This window comes from Glossina fuscipes, unplaced genomic scaffold, assembly GCF_014805625.2.
Source record: "Glossina fuscipes isolate IAEA_lab_2018 unplaced genomic scaffold, Yale_Gfus_2 121, whole genome shotgun sequence".
Taxonomy (NCBI): Eukaryota; Metazoa; Arthropoda; class Insecta; order Diptera; family Glossinidae; genus Glossina; species Glossina fuscipes.
Genome location: NW_023998464.1, coordinates 531,703 through 548,124, shown reverse-complemented (window position 1 = coordinate 548,124; position 16,422 = coordinate 531,703). Strand labels below are relative to the sequence as shown.

The 16,422-nt window shown below is 31.7% G+C and overlaps 1 protein-coding gene across 2 annotated transcripts in view; it reads left to right on the top strand.

Annotated features, from left to right (window-relative positions):
* Positions 1 to 16,422, top strand: part of LOC119640659 (protein decapentaplegic) — a 76,459-nt gene that overhangs the window by 6,631 nt on the left and 53,406 nt on the right. The gene's annotated exons all lie outside the window — the stretch shown is intronic.

The following is a 16,422-nucleotide window of genomic DNA, read 5'->3' as shown; positions in this document are numbered from 1 at the left end:
TGTATTTTATATATGTTTATTTATTTACTTGGCCGGGCATTCAATGTACAATGTAATCAAACTTTGAAAAAGTTCCATGTTTTAATTGACTTTTAGTGTATCACTTGAGTCTGTCTATTTAAGAGTTGTTCAATGCTTGTTACAACAACACAACACGTGTAGTTAGTTAGTTATATGATTTCTTGCTTACATAATACAATGTATGAAATGAATGAGATTAATATGCGACACATCTTTGTGTTCTATGTTTGTATAAAACAAAGGACATTATACTTTAATTTACAAAGAACTTTCTGGATTTTTCATATCAACCTATGATCAACAGTCCTATAAGCATTAGCTATGGTTAGTATATTTGCACTTACTCTTGATTCTTCTTTATAATCTGAACACAGACACAACTGCTAGTCTCTTGTTCAATGAATATGTCAGCTTTATTTTTTCTATCCTTCTCTTTTCAAAATGGAAGGTTAACTATAATTAATAAGTGCTTGCATGCATTTTGATCAGCGGCATCTATTGATGAGAATGCTAAAATAATGCAAAGTATCAATGTGAACGATGCCTTTGACCTAAAGTAACTGTTTTCCATGTGGTATTAATGTGTGTACAAACGGTAATCATGGGGCACTCAAAATCGCCGTTTCGACATATATACCTTTTACCGTATAGACTACATATATAACTATTCTATTGAGTTTCAAAGAGGTCGTCATAGTAAATCATGTATACTTGAGAGTGCTTAGAGAGTGAATAATTTTTGATCGGCAAATTATTATTTAAACACTACGCGTTTAGGAATTAAATGCAGTGAGTATACCATACACCATGAATGATGCATTGTTGTGTACAACACCTAAGAAAATTTGAAAACTTATTATAACTATAGATTCAGAAAATAATTCTAAGCTTGTCTGTCCTTCTGTCTAACAACCATCCAAGTATTTTTATGCACAACTTACAGCTTACAATATTTCAAATATATCAGAAATTTGGTACACTGACGTTTTTTCGCTCAAGGAAGATCCTTATTAAAAATATATTAAATTGAACCGCTTTTCAACCATTCGCTCTTACACCCCACTTTTGACAGTCGTTTGATGAACAAAAGTTGGAATTTTGAAAATTCTTTGGCAAAAATCACTGAGTAATAGTAGTGCTTCGGCAAACAAAATTGTTGTGAAAATTTAACGCCTCTTTCCTTCCTATGATAACTAATCCTTCGTATAGCAAAGAGCTCGAGCTTTCAACATTACATAATGCAAATCGGTTCAATTTTTGACATTTTGAATGAAAATGCAATGAAAATTCATTCATAGGAGTATAATTCAATAGAAAACTTAAGTGACCAAATTGGAATCACACAAGTTTATTTTTTGGAATGGAAATGGACGCGCGGCCTGATACTGAAAAATGCCTTCAATACGGCATAAATCGAGAACATATCTGCTTTCTGGCTTTTTTGCTCACTACTGATAAACTACAACACAGAGACCATAAAAATTGACGGGCATTTTCTACAAAATAAAGTAAATCAGCCACGTGCACAAGAAATTTAGTTTTTTGATTTCCTTTTTTAGTGTTCCTCTTTAAACAAAGATCGTGAGTGTAAAGGCTTTGGTTAAAAAAATCATTTTTTGAGTGAGAACAAGCAAAAACAAAATACTTACATACACCATTGCGTTCCACTACGATTCTAAGTCACCTAAACAATCTTTGAACTGCTTGCCGTTCCATAGTTTTTTTCTTTGTTTTAGCAAACGTCCTAATTAGTGAGTAACCGGGAATATATAGGGATCGCGATTATCAAGTCAGTGTTCACGGGTGCAAATCTCAGCGGGATAGAATACACTTTCTCCTAGTTATAGTGAATACTCGATCGGTAAACCCGCAAACAACACTTACCGGTTTGGTCGACATCCACTAGGATCCGGCCGCTCTCTATCTCTTTCTTCTCACTAATCATCAATGTATTGCATCTACATCGAATATCCTCTGAGTCATTGATTATGTTAAAGAGGGAAACAAGATTTTTAAGGTATTAATGTGTAAGTCAATATACTTGCGTTTCTGAAATCATATATGTCCAGTGTCCATATTTATTAAACAGATGAAAATAAAAATCTAAAAGCCTCTTCTTATTTGTAGGCATGTCAATTAATTGATTGGAACTATTTTTGTACCGATCTTTTAAAGGCTTGATAAAGATTTGTTGCGAATTTTTGCATATAGATATGCTACACGTTCCATATTATTTCGAGAAGTTTGTTTAAAATTTGAAAAATTGCAGGCATAGATTACTGGGCAAGTGATGCCTATTCGATCTGGCGATAGCTACTTAGGACCTAAGAGTTTCTGTATTCTTTTATATATTATTCTTCAGATCTATCTATGGTAACGCGATCAAATGTTGCATAACGAATACGAATAAAATAGTATTTGTCTAGAAATGGGGAGCAATAGCATTTCCCTTATAGTGGGCATGTCATGACCGAAATTTAGAATTTTTGCAATCCATGGAAGTCAATCAAAGCTCGTTGTGATGTTTTTTTTTCATATTTTCGATTTTAGAAATTCAAGTAAACCAACAGACTAAGCAGCGCAATCATGCTTACATGAGCTTCTTATTCTTAAATACGTGAAATGAACTCCCGGTTAGAATGAATTGAATGTTCACGAATATCAAATATTCACTACTAATTTAAGCGTTTGTCTAATCATGTGAACTGAACAACCTTGCAGAAAATCTTATCGCAGCTTATTACACAGGTCATGGCGATGTACTAAGTAAAGCATATATTTAACGAAATTTAAATAAGTGTTTAAAAAAAATTTTTTTTTTAAATGTAAACAAGCAAGACGACATAATCAAAGTTGTATCTGCACACATGGGAAAAAAAATATGTAAGAAAAAATTAAGTTGAAGAATTTATGAAAATAAGTGATTTTATAATCGCATAAAAAACAATACGTTAAGAAGGAGAAGGGGAAGACAACATTTTTATCTACGTTTGATCGGCCAGATGCGATAACAAGGTGCGCAATAATTTGCAGATGCTTTTCAGCTACCGGTCATTAGCAAAACGTACAAGGCAGCAGGCATCATCGCTGCAACGAAAAAAACCATTACATCGACATACATACATACATACATACATACGTATTTGCAAGCAATTGCCAGCTCGCAGGCTTAAACTAGGCTTACGCATATAAGAGTGGTATTTTCACTCACAAATCTTTTAAATATTTAAATTTTTATTTGTAATTCTTTTTTTTACTCTTATTAATGTTGTTGCTGCTGCTGCTGTTGCTGCTGCTGCTACTGCAACAAACATTACGGCGCAGCTTCTTCTTCTCTCTACAATATCAGAAATGTTTTAATAAATTTAAATAACTCTAGTATGTCTGTTTGTTTGCGATGAATACGACTTTATGTTAATAGCAGTAGAGAAGTTGCTCGCAAACAACAAAAACAAACAGCGACAACAACGACGACAACGGCAGCGACAATATCAACGAAAACGAGCGGAGAATAAATGTGTGGTATACATTTTCTAAATATATATATATATATATATATATATATAGCGATTGACTGTAGAGTTTCTTTTTTTTTTCCTTTTTATTTTATTTAATATATTTGTTGTTGCTGCTGCTGCTGCTGTTGTTGTTGTTGTTGTTGTTGCTATTTTTATATCTCTGCCTATCACATTTCCATGCAAATTAGGCCTCGATAGCGCGCGTGCACCTTACATTTGTATAAGCAGCAAACTTGTGTTATATATTGTATATGTTTGTATAAATGTGCTTTCATACTTTTGCTCGTGTTTAGTTTGTTACAAAACTGTGCACTAAGCACAGAAGATCACAAGCAATAGTATATAGAAATAGTAATAGTAATAGTAATATAGTAGAAGTTAGCAGTAGAGCGACATAATAATAAGGAAGGCCTGGAGCTTAAACAAGTTATTGTAAATAAACATATAAACACATAAACACAAATAAATCCAAAGCATACAGAAGCAAGCATGAACGCAACTGCGTACAATTGTGATGACTAGCAAGCATGAAGAAATAACAGGCATAACAAGAGTCTCAAAGTCTACATGTTTAGTTGTAACACTACGGAATATATACAACATAAACAACACACAAACATATGTTATGCGTATGAATGTAAATGTATAAATATACATACGCACGTATATGAAGGTGTATAAATTTAATTTTTGTTTGTAGTAATTTATTTATATATATATATATATAAAGTGAGCTCGTTTGTTGTTCATAGAAATATTTTTGTTGCTTAGCATTCACTTTAATCAAATGTTCAATGTTGCGCGTTTGCAAAGCTTTACGCATTTACATATACGCAAGCAATTACACACCTAAGCACAAATTTACATATATGCTTTAATAACATTAATATATACACACACGTACTGTGGTGATTGCTGTTAGATAATTATTCATAATCGCTTCAAATAAGCAATCAAGTGGCCAACCAACCAAATACCACCACCTGTTCTTAAAAGGTTGTTATCCTTCAAAAAGGCTTTTTCTTTTTTTTTTTTTTGTTTGATACTGTTGTCTTCATCTTATCTCGTGCTTCTTTTGCAATTTGTTGTTGTTATTAATATTATTGCTGTTTTGTTTTCAAATGCACCAACAAACTTAATCATAACAGTAATTTCCAGTTTTCAACCACATGCCAGACTTTATTATATTCTTACGTTGTACGTTATACAGCTAATATATATACATATATAGATACATGTTGAAAACTTGTCTTCTCATATTTGATGAACTTTGAAGGCAAAATTTACGAAAAGCTAAAACAAAAAATCATTCTTGCATATGCCTGTAATTCTTGTCTATTTATAAGACTATTGATATATGCGTTTGTGCACATTTTACGTTTTCTTTTGAATTTGTGTTTCGATGTTATTTTTTTTTTTTCTTTTTCTTTGTTTGTGTTTGTTTTTATTTTTATTTATTTATTTATTTATTTATTTATTTTTTTTTAATATCACCTCAAACATAAAACCACTAATCTGACAAACGTGATACGTTATTTTGAAAAGGTTGATTGACAAGTTTGTTGTGCTTGAACAGTAACCGAAAAAAAAAAAAAACAAAAACCGAATTGTTTGATATTTTTATATTTAAATGGCTTTTTCAACGATTATGAAAGTGACACAACTTTTCAAAATTAAAACATTATGATTTTGTGCAATAAATTTTAAAAACATTCTCATAAACTCAGCGAGTTTTTTTCATGCAATGCACTCAGAGTGTAATTAAAACTTGATATTTTCATTTACTAGAGGCAATCGTCTGCGAAAATTCGAAGCTCAAGTTAAAAAGGTCATCAAATCGTTGCTGAAAAGCTGCGAGTCTTTAAACGTTTGTATATTTGTATATTAATTTTGCAATTATGTTACCTTGTGGTAAGCTACTGGCTCTACATTGCGCTTACATTGTGCTATTTATTCGCTGAAACATTGCAATGTTAGGCCTACGCTATTGTCACCTGCTGCTAATTATTGTCATGAAATCATCAAAATTCAAAGTTTAAAATGTACTTTTCTTATAAGATGTCCTTAATAGCGAATAAAACTGTTCATAATTTAAGCAGTGACCGGATCTTCTAAATCCACCCCCTGTTTTCTTAAAAAGGGCTACTGGCTTCGCTTTATACTTATTGAACTAAATAAGCCCTTATCTACCTAGTTTAGGGGTTTTGTTTAGCTCCATCACCTCTGATCTATTCCCCGTGATGGTCGGGCTTCTCTCTCAAGGATCCTTTCTGCTTACCATACGCATCAATAATCTCCGTTCAGTGATTAAGTTAGATCCAGATGATTCTAATGTTGGAATCGCAATTGTATCTCTCTCAATCTAACTTAGATAACTTGGTAACATAGTCTTTATTAAATTTTATGAAACTTTCTTTCTCAAGGGGGAATGCATTAACTATTGAGTATTTCATCAATTCACAAAAATTGCAAAACATTACATTCATTCATCGATTTAAAGGTTCCAAAGACAGACTATGTTTTATTCTGCACATTGAGCTCATGTCGAGCTTCCACGAAGAACGCCCACTATTATCACCAAATGTTTGTGAAGAAATAAAAAAAAATTCCTTAAATATTGTTGTCTTTAACTCAAATTCTCTCCCGTCATCTTGCAAAATCGATTAAAAAACACTTTAAGGTCAATCAATGCACATTTCAAGGCAATGCAGATAGCATAGTTTTAAAAAAACAAAAAAACGCGACTGAAATAACAAATAGTCTCAAGTGGTGGCTTTATTTGAAAACAAAGCATTTTTGAACTACATAGAGAATGGGATCCCTTGTAAAACTTTTCCGGAATGGTTTTTTATATTTCATATTTCGTAGGCCATCTTTGATGATAAAAAAAAGTGATTTGCAAGGTATGTTAGTGTCATCGCTTAAACCTACCCCTTTAAGCTAACATGACCTGAGAGTTGCTATAAACGGATGATAGAGAGAACTGGATGGCTGGGGAAAAATCAATCGCTTTACGTTTCTTCGCCTATCGAAATCATGTCTTCAATACACTTTAGATCAGATGAATGACCGAAAAAACGTGCTAGCAATATATACGCTTGCCGTGCGTTTTATTAGCGCAGAATGAATGATAATCTCCCCTATCTTCCCTATGTTATTATTACTATTGTTATAATTTATTTATATCACAAAAATGCGATACTTTCGTTTAAAACTATCAAAAAATTTATCCAGCTCCGCTTGGAAGTGTTAAGTTCCGTGGATGAAGAAGATATATTAATAAGGTTGATATTTGAAAATCATACGAAAACCCTGCATGCTACGGAGAAGTGTAAACAAAGACCTTTGACTTCACGTGTACATAGTTTGGTAGTGTAGTAGTTTAGTAATAGTTCAATTATACATTGTTTAAACGGTTCAGCCTCATTCAATGACTCGTACACGCATTTGTGTTCCGTTAAAGCGTTACTTATACGTAATGTCGTTCATATATAAGCACATATCAAAAAGTGATTTAAACTGCAAAGGATATATAGCTCACTAAATATTTTACTAAATGCCCAGAGACAAGTAATGTTTCCTATGTATTTCCTTATTTTACATAATATAAAAGCAAAAAACAAAAAAAAAAAAAAAACGCATGCTTTATGAAATATAAATTGTTTTATAAGCATTTCTTTTCTTTGATAGCCGCAATAGTGTTTAATATTTAATAGGAACTAAGTGAAGCAGTGAAAGAATATTTGCATAGTGGTTTACAACATATGCAATAATAGTAAACACATATCAAAAGCAACAAGTGACGGAATATGAAAGAGCTGTTTACAACAGATATATATATATATATTTATATATATATATATACATATGCATGTATATACTCTTTACACAATACAAAAGTCAACATCCTTCAGAGCATTCACTTTTATATAATAAAGAAAAAACAAAAATAAATAAATAATAAAATAAAAAAAATAATAAAAAATTAAAACGACGAAAAGAACAACAATAACAGAACTGTGTGCGTATGTGTAAACATGCTAACATACCAGACACGGCATAGTCACTATTATAAGATGAACTAGATCGTCATGAGACAATGACAGTAAAAGCAAAAAAACAAAAAAGAATGAAAAAAATTGCGAAAAAAAAATTTTATGCAAAAAAAAAAAAAAGGAGACGAAAAGAAAACAAATCAATTATTAATAAATTGAAATGAGATGAAAAGAGATTATTTGTGAAATATTTATAAAAAATTTAAAAATAAAAAAAAAAAATAAAAAAATATATATATATATATATATATATACATATATATTTGTTTATATTGATGAATGTAGTGTTTCATGCTGAGCCTGAAAGTAGAAAACTAAGACACTTGTTATAGTGTAACAAAAATAAGATGTTGAACATTTGATGATCATGATGACGATGTTAGTAGAGTAGGATAGGATAATGATAATCAAGAGCCAAGCCTGTACTGTAAAATATTTACAGACAGCAATGCCATCACTAAGCACAGTGATGCGCACAACATTTATAGCAACTTTTTAGTCACAGCATGCCAAACCACCTTTTTTTTCCCAACTTCATTTTCTTCTTCGTCCTCTTAATGTTGAATATTTAAAGGTACACTTAAGTAATTTACAACAACCATATGTTGACGACGATAACAACGATAATAACAACAAAAGCGTCATCAGCAATAACAACGACCACTAAAGCTTTAATAATGTGCGCGTCATCATCAGTTGTTGGTCAATGCTGGATGCAATGAATGCTCCATCTGTGTGTAGGTAAAATATGCATACATAAATACAAGCAAACGTACTCATACGTAAAGATGTATATATAAGAAAATTTTTATGACTGTCGTTGTTGTTATTGTATCTTTCTCTATAAATTATATACACATACATTTTGTTACGGAATGTCGTTAAACAGGTTAAATGGAAAAAATTTTTTTTTTTTTTTTTTTTTTTTTTAGTGAAAAAAAGTAGGTAGAGATTCAATTATAAATTCGCTATTAATTTTTTTTCTTTTTGTTAGCACAATTTTCTATATTTCCTTTTATTAGAAAAATAAACAAAAAAAAAAAAAAAAACAAAACCAGAACAAGGAAGATAAAAATTCTTACATTTAATTGATCATTCGAACCACAATAAATAAATCAACTAAAGCGAACAGTCAACCCCTACTCCAACTCCAAGCTTAAATTCAAATTATTGAACTTACAGCCGCGAGAACTTTTTGTTTTGTTTCGTTATAGCGATCTTCAAATCGCACGAATTTATTCACCCAAAATCGGTTTGTAGTCATGTCCATTATATGATTGTAATGGAAAACTTGCGTGTCTGCTAGTAGTTAATATTTATTTAAATTTTTATCGTTCCTGTTGTTGTTGTTGTTGTTGTTGTTATTATTGTTGCTGTTGTTCGCTTGTTTGTTTGATTATTTATTTGCTTTGTACGATCACAATAAACGTCAAGTTGGTTGTAGCATTCATCATCGCCTACGTTTGCGTTTGTCAGTAAAAGTGAAATATAAATACGCACACGTGTGTATGTATATATATGTGTGTGTGTGTCTGAGTACATGAATAAAAAAGTATAGCTTTTTTATGAGTCTGAATATCCTACTTTTGAACCTTTTTCACATATCCTTGATTCTCGATCTAGTTCTCACATCGCCCTAGAATCGCTATCAATTGTCATATCCTTTTCATTTTTAATGCTTTCAAATGCACCCGCAATACACAGAAAATTGTGAAGCCAGCTCGAAAAAGGCGGAATATTTCAACTTGCTTCATAACTTACGATCCCTTGGAAGTGTTTTGTCGGAGTCTTCTACAAATTCGGCTCACGGATAGTGGAGTAATATATTTATTCACACCGTATAGTGCAGTAGTTAAGAGTCGTGCCTACCAAGTCACTGTTCGTGGATTCAAACGTCAGTATGTTATAATACCCTTGATTGTAGCTACAGAGCATAATCCATTAGGCTGCGACCATCACTTCCCTTTTGTCACTTCTCTCGGGTTGCTACCCTGTCACACGTATACAGGACATCACTTGAGTGATTAGTCGCCATAAAAAACATAGCTACTGACGATTTTTTCGAAAACAAAGCCGACACCAACACGCTCCAGCTGTCATTGACATTAATCAAGCAAGTGAGTTTTAAGAGAAACCCTGCCCTCTTATTATAGTTTTTGTTAAGCTTAACATGCCGCCATAGAAATGAGTTAACAACGTTAACGTCAAATATCCTATTTTAGGTTTTATAAATCAATATTGACTAGCATTCGCAGCAATAGCAAATATTTGCTTCTAATTGATTCAATTACAGGCATTACACTAATTTACTTACGAAGTTGCGAGAAAGAAGGGAAACCCGTGACGGTCTCGCATAATATCTTTCTCTTAGCGTTTCATATATTCAGCGTTTCATGCATACCATCAATATAACTACCCCAACACAGACAACGCCTACTCCATAAAGGAAAGCTTAAATTCAATCCGTCCAATAGTGTAATAGTGTACGTCTTTCTGGCCTACTTTTTACTATTAGCAGTCATAATATATAACATAAATATTAGGTGTTTGCAAAAATATTGATCAGCTACTTCTGTAGGTAAAAATGATAAAGAAATGGAGGGGTTGAATTCGATGATCGATGAAAGCGATCAAAGTTTTTGCAAACATCTAATATCATATCTGTTGTTTTGAAAGCTTTCCTAATGCTATGCTGTACTTTGCAAGTTATTGAAATATTTTGTTTATTTTTTTACAATTACTTTCAAACAATTAGGGTATGCTAATTTTATCGTGAAGTTTGCAACACCCATAGGAAATCTATAAAGATATCTACATACCAAACTATACATTTCCAAACTATACATTATTAGCATGTCGAGAATGGAAATAGCGAACGAATATAATGATAGTTAATGCCAAGTTGACTATCATGTCCATCAAAACGATAACATGTTTTGCTAGTTTTTCGTTACAAAAGGTTATTCGTTCCTCAATTTAGCAAAGTTTTAAAATGTGTCGTAGATCTTACATTAGATTAAGTCTGCAAACGTTATCTGGCCTTTATTGCATATAAATACTTATGAGAAGGATTACAACGATGCTATGATTTCCTCCATTCTTCTTCTTCTGATTCGATCATAGCTTGACGAAGATGATAGATAGCCAGAAACTGCTTTATGTAATGAAAATGAGTGTAACCATATAAATACGATTCCCCCCGCAAAGAGCTGAACAATCCCACGGTAAACTAAAAAACAAAAAAAAGCAATTTTAAATCTCGATGTCTATCGAGCATTACTAGGCACTTCAAACGATCGATATAAATAAACATATAAGGCATATAGTATTTTATTTGAATATATATATAGAATGTTTCATCAGTGTTTCTAGCAAAGATTTAAAGGAGTGATTTTTTTCCAAAAAATGTATGCCTTCTCCGTGGATATCGAGAAATTTGTTCCAAGTTTTGATTAATCGTCCTTTTATATCCCTGCCATTAAATGAATACCACGTATCATACATAAAACAACAACAACAACAACAACAACAATAATAATAATTTACTGATGATGATGTTCGGAATTTTGTATATTAATGTACGTAATTATAAATTTGCATAATTCTCATATTCACCGATCAAAAAAATAAAAAAAAATAAAAAAAAATAAGAAAGAAAAACGAAATAAAACTCAACACCATTTCATCCATACCTCTGATACAATACACCTGCTGAGATTTTATGCAAAAAAGCAGAAAGAAAGATATCAACAAAATGTAAAGAATTTAATCGATGATCATTAAAAAAGACATTAAAAGCTAAAATAAAAACTTGTAGTTGCTGCTTAAAAATAAAAAAAAATTATCAATTATATGCGTTGTGACTGAAAAGTAAAAAAAAAAAAACAAAAAAAAAAATTAAAAAAAAAAAACATTAAAAAATAAAAAATAAATAAATAAAAAATGAATAGAAGTCTATATAGAGATTTCACACGGAAAAATGCTATAATGTTATAAAGCATCCATCTCCCATAGAGATATCCTGTCGTGAGCAAGCCATTGAGAACAAACAAGAATTCTTCAAAAAAACATAATTTAATCATTGTGCATATGTTCCGAGTTTGTATATTATCATGTGATATTGAAATTTTTTAGATATATATACATATATCTGTACAGATTTACACAATTAAAAACCTTGACCATACATAAACGTAGTTTAACGAATAAACGAATTTATGGGAATTGCTGAGAATTTGTATGAAAATGTAAATCTGTAAAAATTGTTTTCTTTCCATTGATGTGTAAGGCGTGATTCATTTAACATAGAAAGGGCGCTGACAGCGCCGTCCAGAGTTGGCCAACTCTTTGGTCTTCTAAAGAAATTGCAATAAGATTTTTTTTTTTTTAAATGCGAATCAAACAGTGGCGATGTTCAGAAACCGGAGAGAAAAAAGATAGCGAACGGCCGCAGCGTAACAGGTGCGCGTGAGCAATCGATAAGTGTGTTATGCCTTTAACGACTGGCAGCCCACTGAAGCTACGACTATGTCTGCTCCACCGCACCAGAGAGCACAGTTTTGGTATTAGGGCTATTCTTATCTACTCGACTTTTCATGTAATATATGGGACTACTTCACTCCAAGGCTGTTTACATAAACCATAAGTCACTTTAGACTCAAGCTGATATTTTTCGATTCATTTGTCCAAATATTACTAGATGTACCATAAGGGTTAAGATGATTCCAGGCATTTCGATCCGAAATTTTTCCAAAATTTCTTATAAGCTATTTCCCCGTCTCTGATGTAAAATACGGTGGTGGGCGTTTATAAGTTCGAAAAGAATAGATTACAATTTAATTTTCATATTAATTAAATTTTGAAATAAAAGAAAAAATATATTTTTTTTTTTCAAGATAATTTCTCTTAAATAATACTAAACAAACTTTGGAAATTTCTTTCTTTGTTTTTTTTTTTTTATTTCTTTCTAATTCGATGATGTTCTTACATGGAGCACAACAATTTCCAATGAATTTATTTGTTGTTTTGATTTGAACATCAAAAAGTAAGAATACAAAAGGCGTTCTGTATTTAATTGCTTTACGGTTTGTTTACGTTCAGAACGTGGGTGCGGTGAATATGTATGCAAAATGAGTTTTGAACGTTTTTTCGTTTCGTTTCGTTTTTTTTTTTTCAAATGTTCAATATTAAAACTACAAATTTTTCAACAGTTGCCACCTGTATTGTATTTGCAATTAAGTAAAAATTTAATTCAAACTACAATCACTGAAGGACATGAAAGGAATTATTAACAAAGAAGAAACAGCAAGAGGAAAGAAATAACTTCATTCACTTGCAGAAGTATTTGAGAGATCAACGATCGCGAACGTAAAGGGCAAGAAATGTGTATTCGACATTCACCAATATCAAATTAGTGAATTAATAAATTTCTTTTGGGATCGAAAGAAATATAATAGAATACTGATAGGTGACGACGATATCACAACAGAAATGGTACCGCTGCTCCCATCCTAGCAAGGAGCCTTCGCGATCAATAAGTTAATTGCTGCAAAAATGATTCTAAAGGATTTGATTTATATGAGTACATGAGCTGGAAAGATACGTGGAACATTTCTAAAACCGGTAGTATTTTAATGAAAATGCCAACTTTGTCAGCTGAAGAAAGGCAAACATTATATCCTACACCAGTCATAGTATAAGATTACATTAAATTTGTGCAACACCCAGAAGAACTTGAGATAGATCATCTTTTAATAGATGGTTCGATTCAGAATCACTTTCTGCATCGTTTTAAACCTGTCTGTCCGTCTGTCCATCTTGTTTTTTTTTTTTGTGTTCGGCATTTTAAGTCATTTCGATGGACATGTTTTGTCCCAAGGATGAACACTATTGGAATTGGTTGTGATCTTCTTCGACCATTTCCCTTATAAAGCCTAATTTTTAAAAGTTATTACATGAAGAACTGTAGGCTGGCGAAATGGTGTGCCGTGGCCGTGGCTATAGTGGTTTTACTTGTTTTTTTAATAAAAAAGCTTTAAATTAACTTATCGAAATCCGTCTGAATGGCCGAGTAGGCAAAGGGTCTCGACTAACAACTCAAGTGCGGTAGAGTTCTCAAGAAACCCGATAGCCTTTGATGCTAGTGCTTTAAGAATTTAGTCTTGGAATTTATTCTCTGGCTAAATTGATAACAACAACTTATCGAATATCCCTCCTCTCATCTTCGACTTCCATAAAAAAATTAATCGAAAAAAATAAAAGTTATAAGAGCCGTGCTGTGCTGCTGGCGGGTTTTGAAAATCCGTATTTCGAGGAAAATGCATTTAAAGTTTCGAAATGTGTTTTAGACAAGTTTATATTACCATAAATTTTCTGTTATTTGTTACAATTAGTTTGGAATGCATTGATCACAATTATTGGGTGACATGTTCAACATGTTCGAAGATATCTGGCTAGAATCCACCCCTTTGACTGCATTTGTAAAACCTAAAAACGTAACATCAACATCAAAAACTTCATCATACAGTTGTAATTCCTGACATGCCTTTCGAATGGTCGACTAGAATGAGATATAGGTGGCCCTATCTCTCTTTGTTTGCAAATTTTCGCTAAGGAGATCTCTTAGTCTATGGTGCGAATTGTTCGAAAGATGTTTTTTTAAACTTAAATGATTTTTTCGAAACGTTTGGGAGAAAGGCGCGAAATTTTAAAGAAAAAAAATTCTCACAAAACAATTAATTCTTTTAAAAATCTATTATATGGCTTCCTCTTTAAAAAGCATATTATGAAAACGCAATTCCATTATTAAACTAACAAATTTTGTGAAATAAAAAAAAAATAAATAAATAAAATTTTGTTTTTTTTTCTTTTTTGCTTATGCATAAATAGAAATCGATACAAGTTATTGGCAGACCGAACGGCTGCAGTGCACAGCGAGTGGCAAATTTACGATCACACACTCATCTCAGATCATTTATCAGAAATTTAAAGAATAGATCTATGCTTTTCGCACTGCTTGGCGCAAAATTGAAGAAAGTACATAATTCTAGTCGTTTGGGAACCATGAGATCAATTCCTTAATTATTGTATAATATTAAAATATATTTCTATACTTTGTTGGCTTTTACTAATATTGTGTAGGAGTGGGAAAATGAATTATTTCTTAACTAAAAATTATTAGGAATTTGAGATAATAAGATAAGATATCTTGTGGATATAAAAAATGTCAATAAGACAAATTTTGCATACATTCGATACATTTTAAGAACTAAGAGATCCTAATGAGTGTACAATGTAATATATATCAAGAGTTCTTAAATGTATCTTTTAAGTTAAAAAAAAAAAAAATTCAAAAAATTATGTTACTTTGTCTAACTTTTCCAGGTAGATATATATGTAAGACGTTGTATAATATATATATATATATATATTTGTTTAAAGCAAACAAACAAGTAGTTAATAAGTTAGCTAAAGAACATTAAGGCAGTGTAGTGTGTGAACTGAACTATTTCAAATCACATGTAGACGATCCATACCAAAACACATATATAATAAATGAAACAAACTTAAGAAATATTATATTATTGTATCTGTACGTTTGTGTATTAGTCTTGTTGTTGCGTGGTGTGTATGCATAAAGTAATAAAAAGTGTGCACCGTAGCCATAAAGAGTCATCACCGTCATCGTGAACAACAAATGCCGACGTCTGTTAACAACCATAGTTATCATCATCGTCAGCATCAAAATCGCCATCGCCATCATCGACATTAACGTGGCGTTTTTTTCTGAATCCATCCACACTATCGTTAAGAATGTTACACATACATATATATATATATATATATATATATATATACATATGTACATGTAATAAATCGTTCATTACGTTTGTAACGTAATGTACATACTCAATGTAGCGGTATCAAATTAAAAAGAAATTTCAACTTTTTAAATAAATTTGATCAGCAAAATATAAAAATGGCAGGATACACTAACATTACAAGTTACAACTTAGTCGTTATGCGTCTATTTTGCTTTAGTTAAATATATTGTTTGTTATTAAATTGAAGAGTGTTCATAATTCGTTGAAAAGTTTGCAAAGCTCATTTATTTGCTGTTAGTGCAATTGTTTGTTTCACGCAGCGGCTTATGGAAGAAGAAGTCTATGCATCTCCGTAAACAAATCAACGTGAATACGTCAATATTTAAATAAGAAATTTTTCACATTTTACAAACTATACGATATGCATACACAATGAATGGCAGTTGTAAGACATATTTTATGATGACTTTAACTTAACTCTATATAGCTGGATGGTTGTTGGCTTGGTCAGCAGCTTGGATCGTTCAGGCCGAACTTAACTGATTACAAAATAATGCATTTTCATTTACGTCTAAATGTAAGTAAAAGAGTGAGTGAGTGAGTGAGTGAGTGAGTGAGTGAGTGAGTGACTGAGTCAGTGTGTAAATTGCTGGTGTGTAATAGCAAACAAACAAACAAAGAAACAAGCAAGCAAACAAACAAAGTTATGTATGTAACTGCTGTTTTACCCTAGAATATATGCAAATAAATGCTACTGTACTAAGGAATTGTAAGGGAACTGAGAAACTTCAACTTGCACACATACACACACAAACATATACACACACCAAAGGATAAACAATAACGCTGCAATCATAATGATGATGATGATAATGATAATAATGATGATAATGATGATGCTGATGATGATGATGATGATTGTGTACAATGATAATGTTGTTGACGATGATGTGGATGATCGGGATGATGATCACACATTATTTGACGATGCTGCTCGAATAGAAG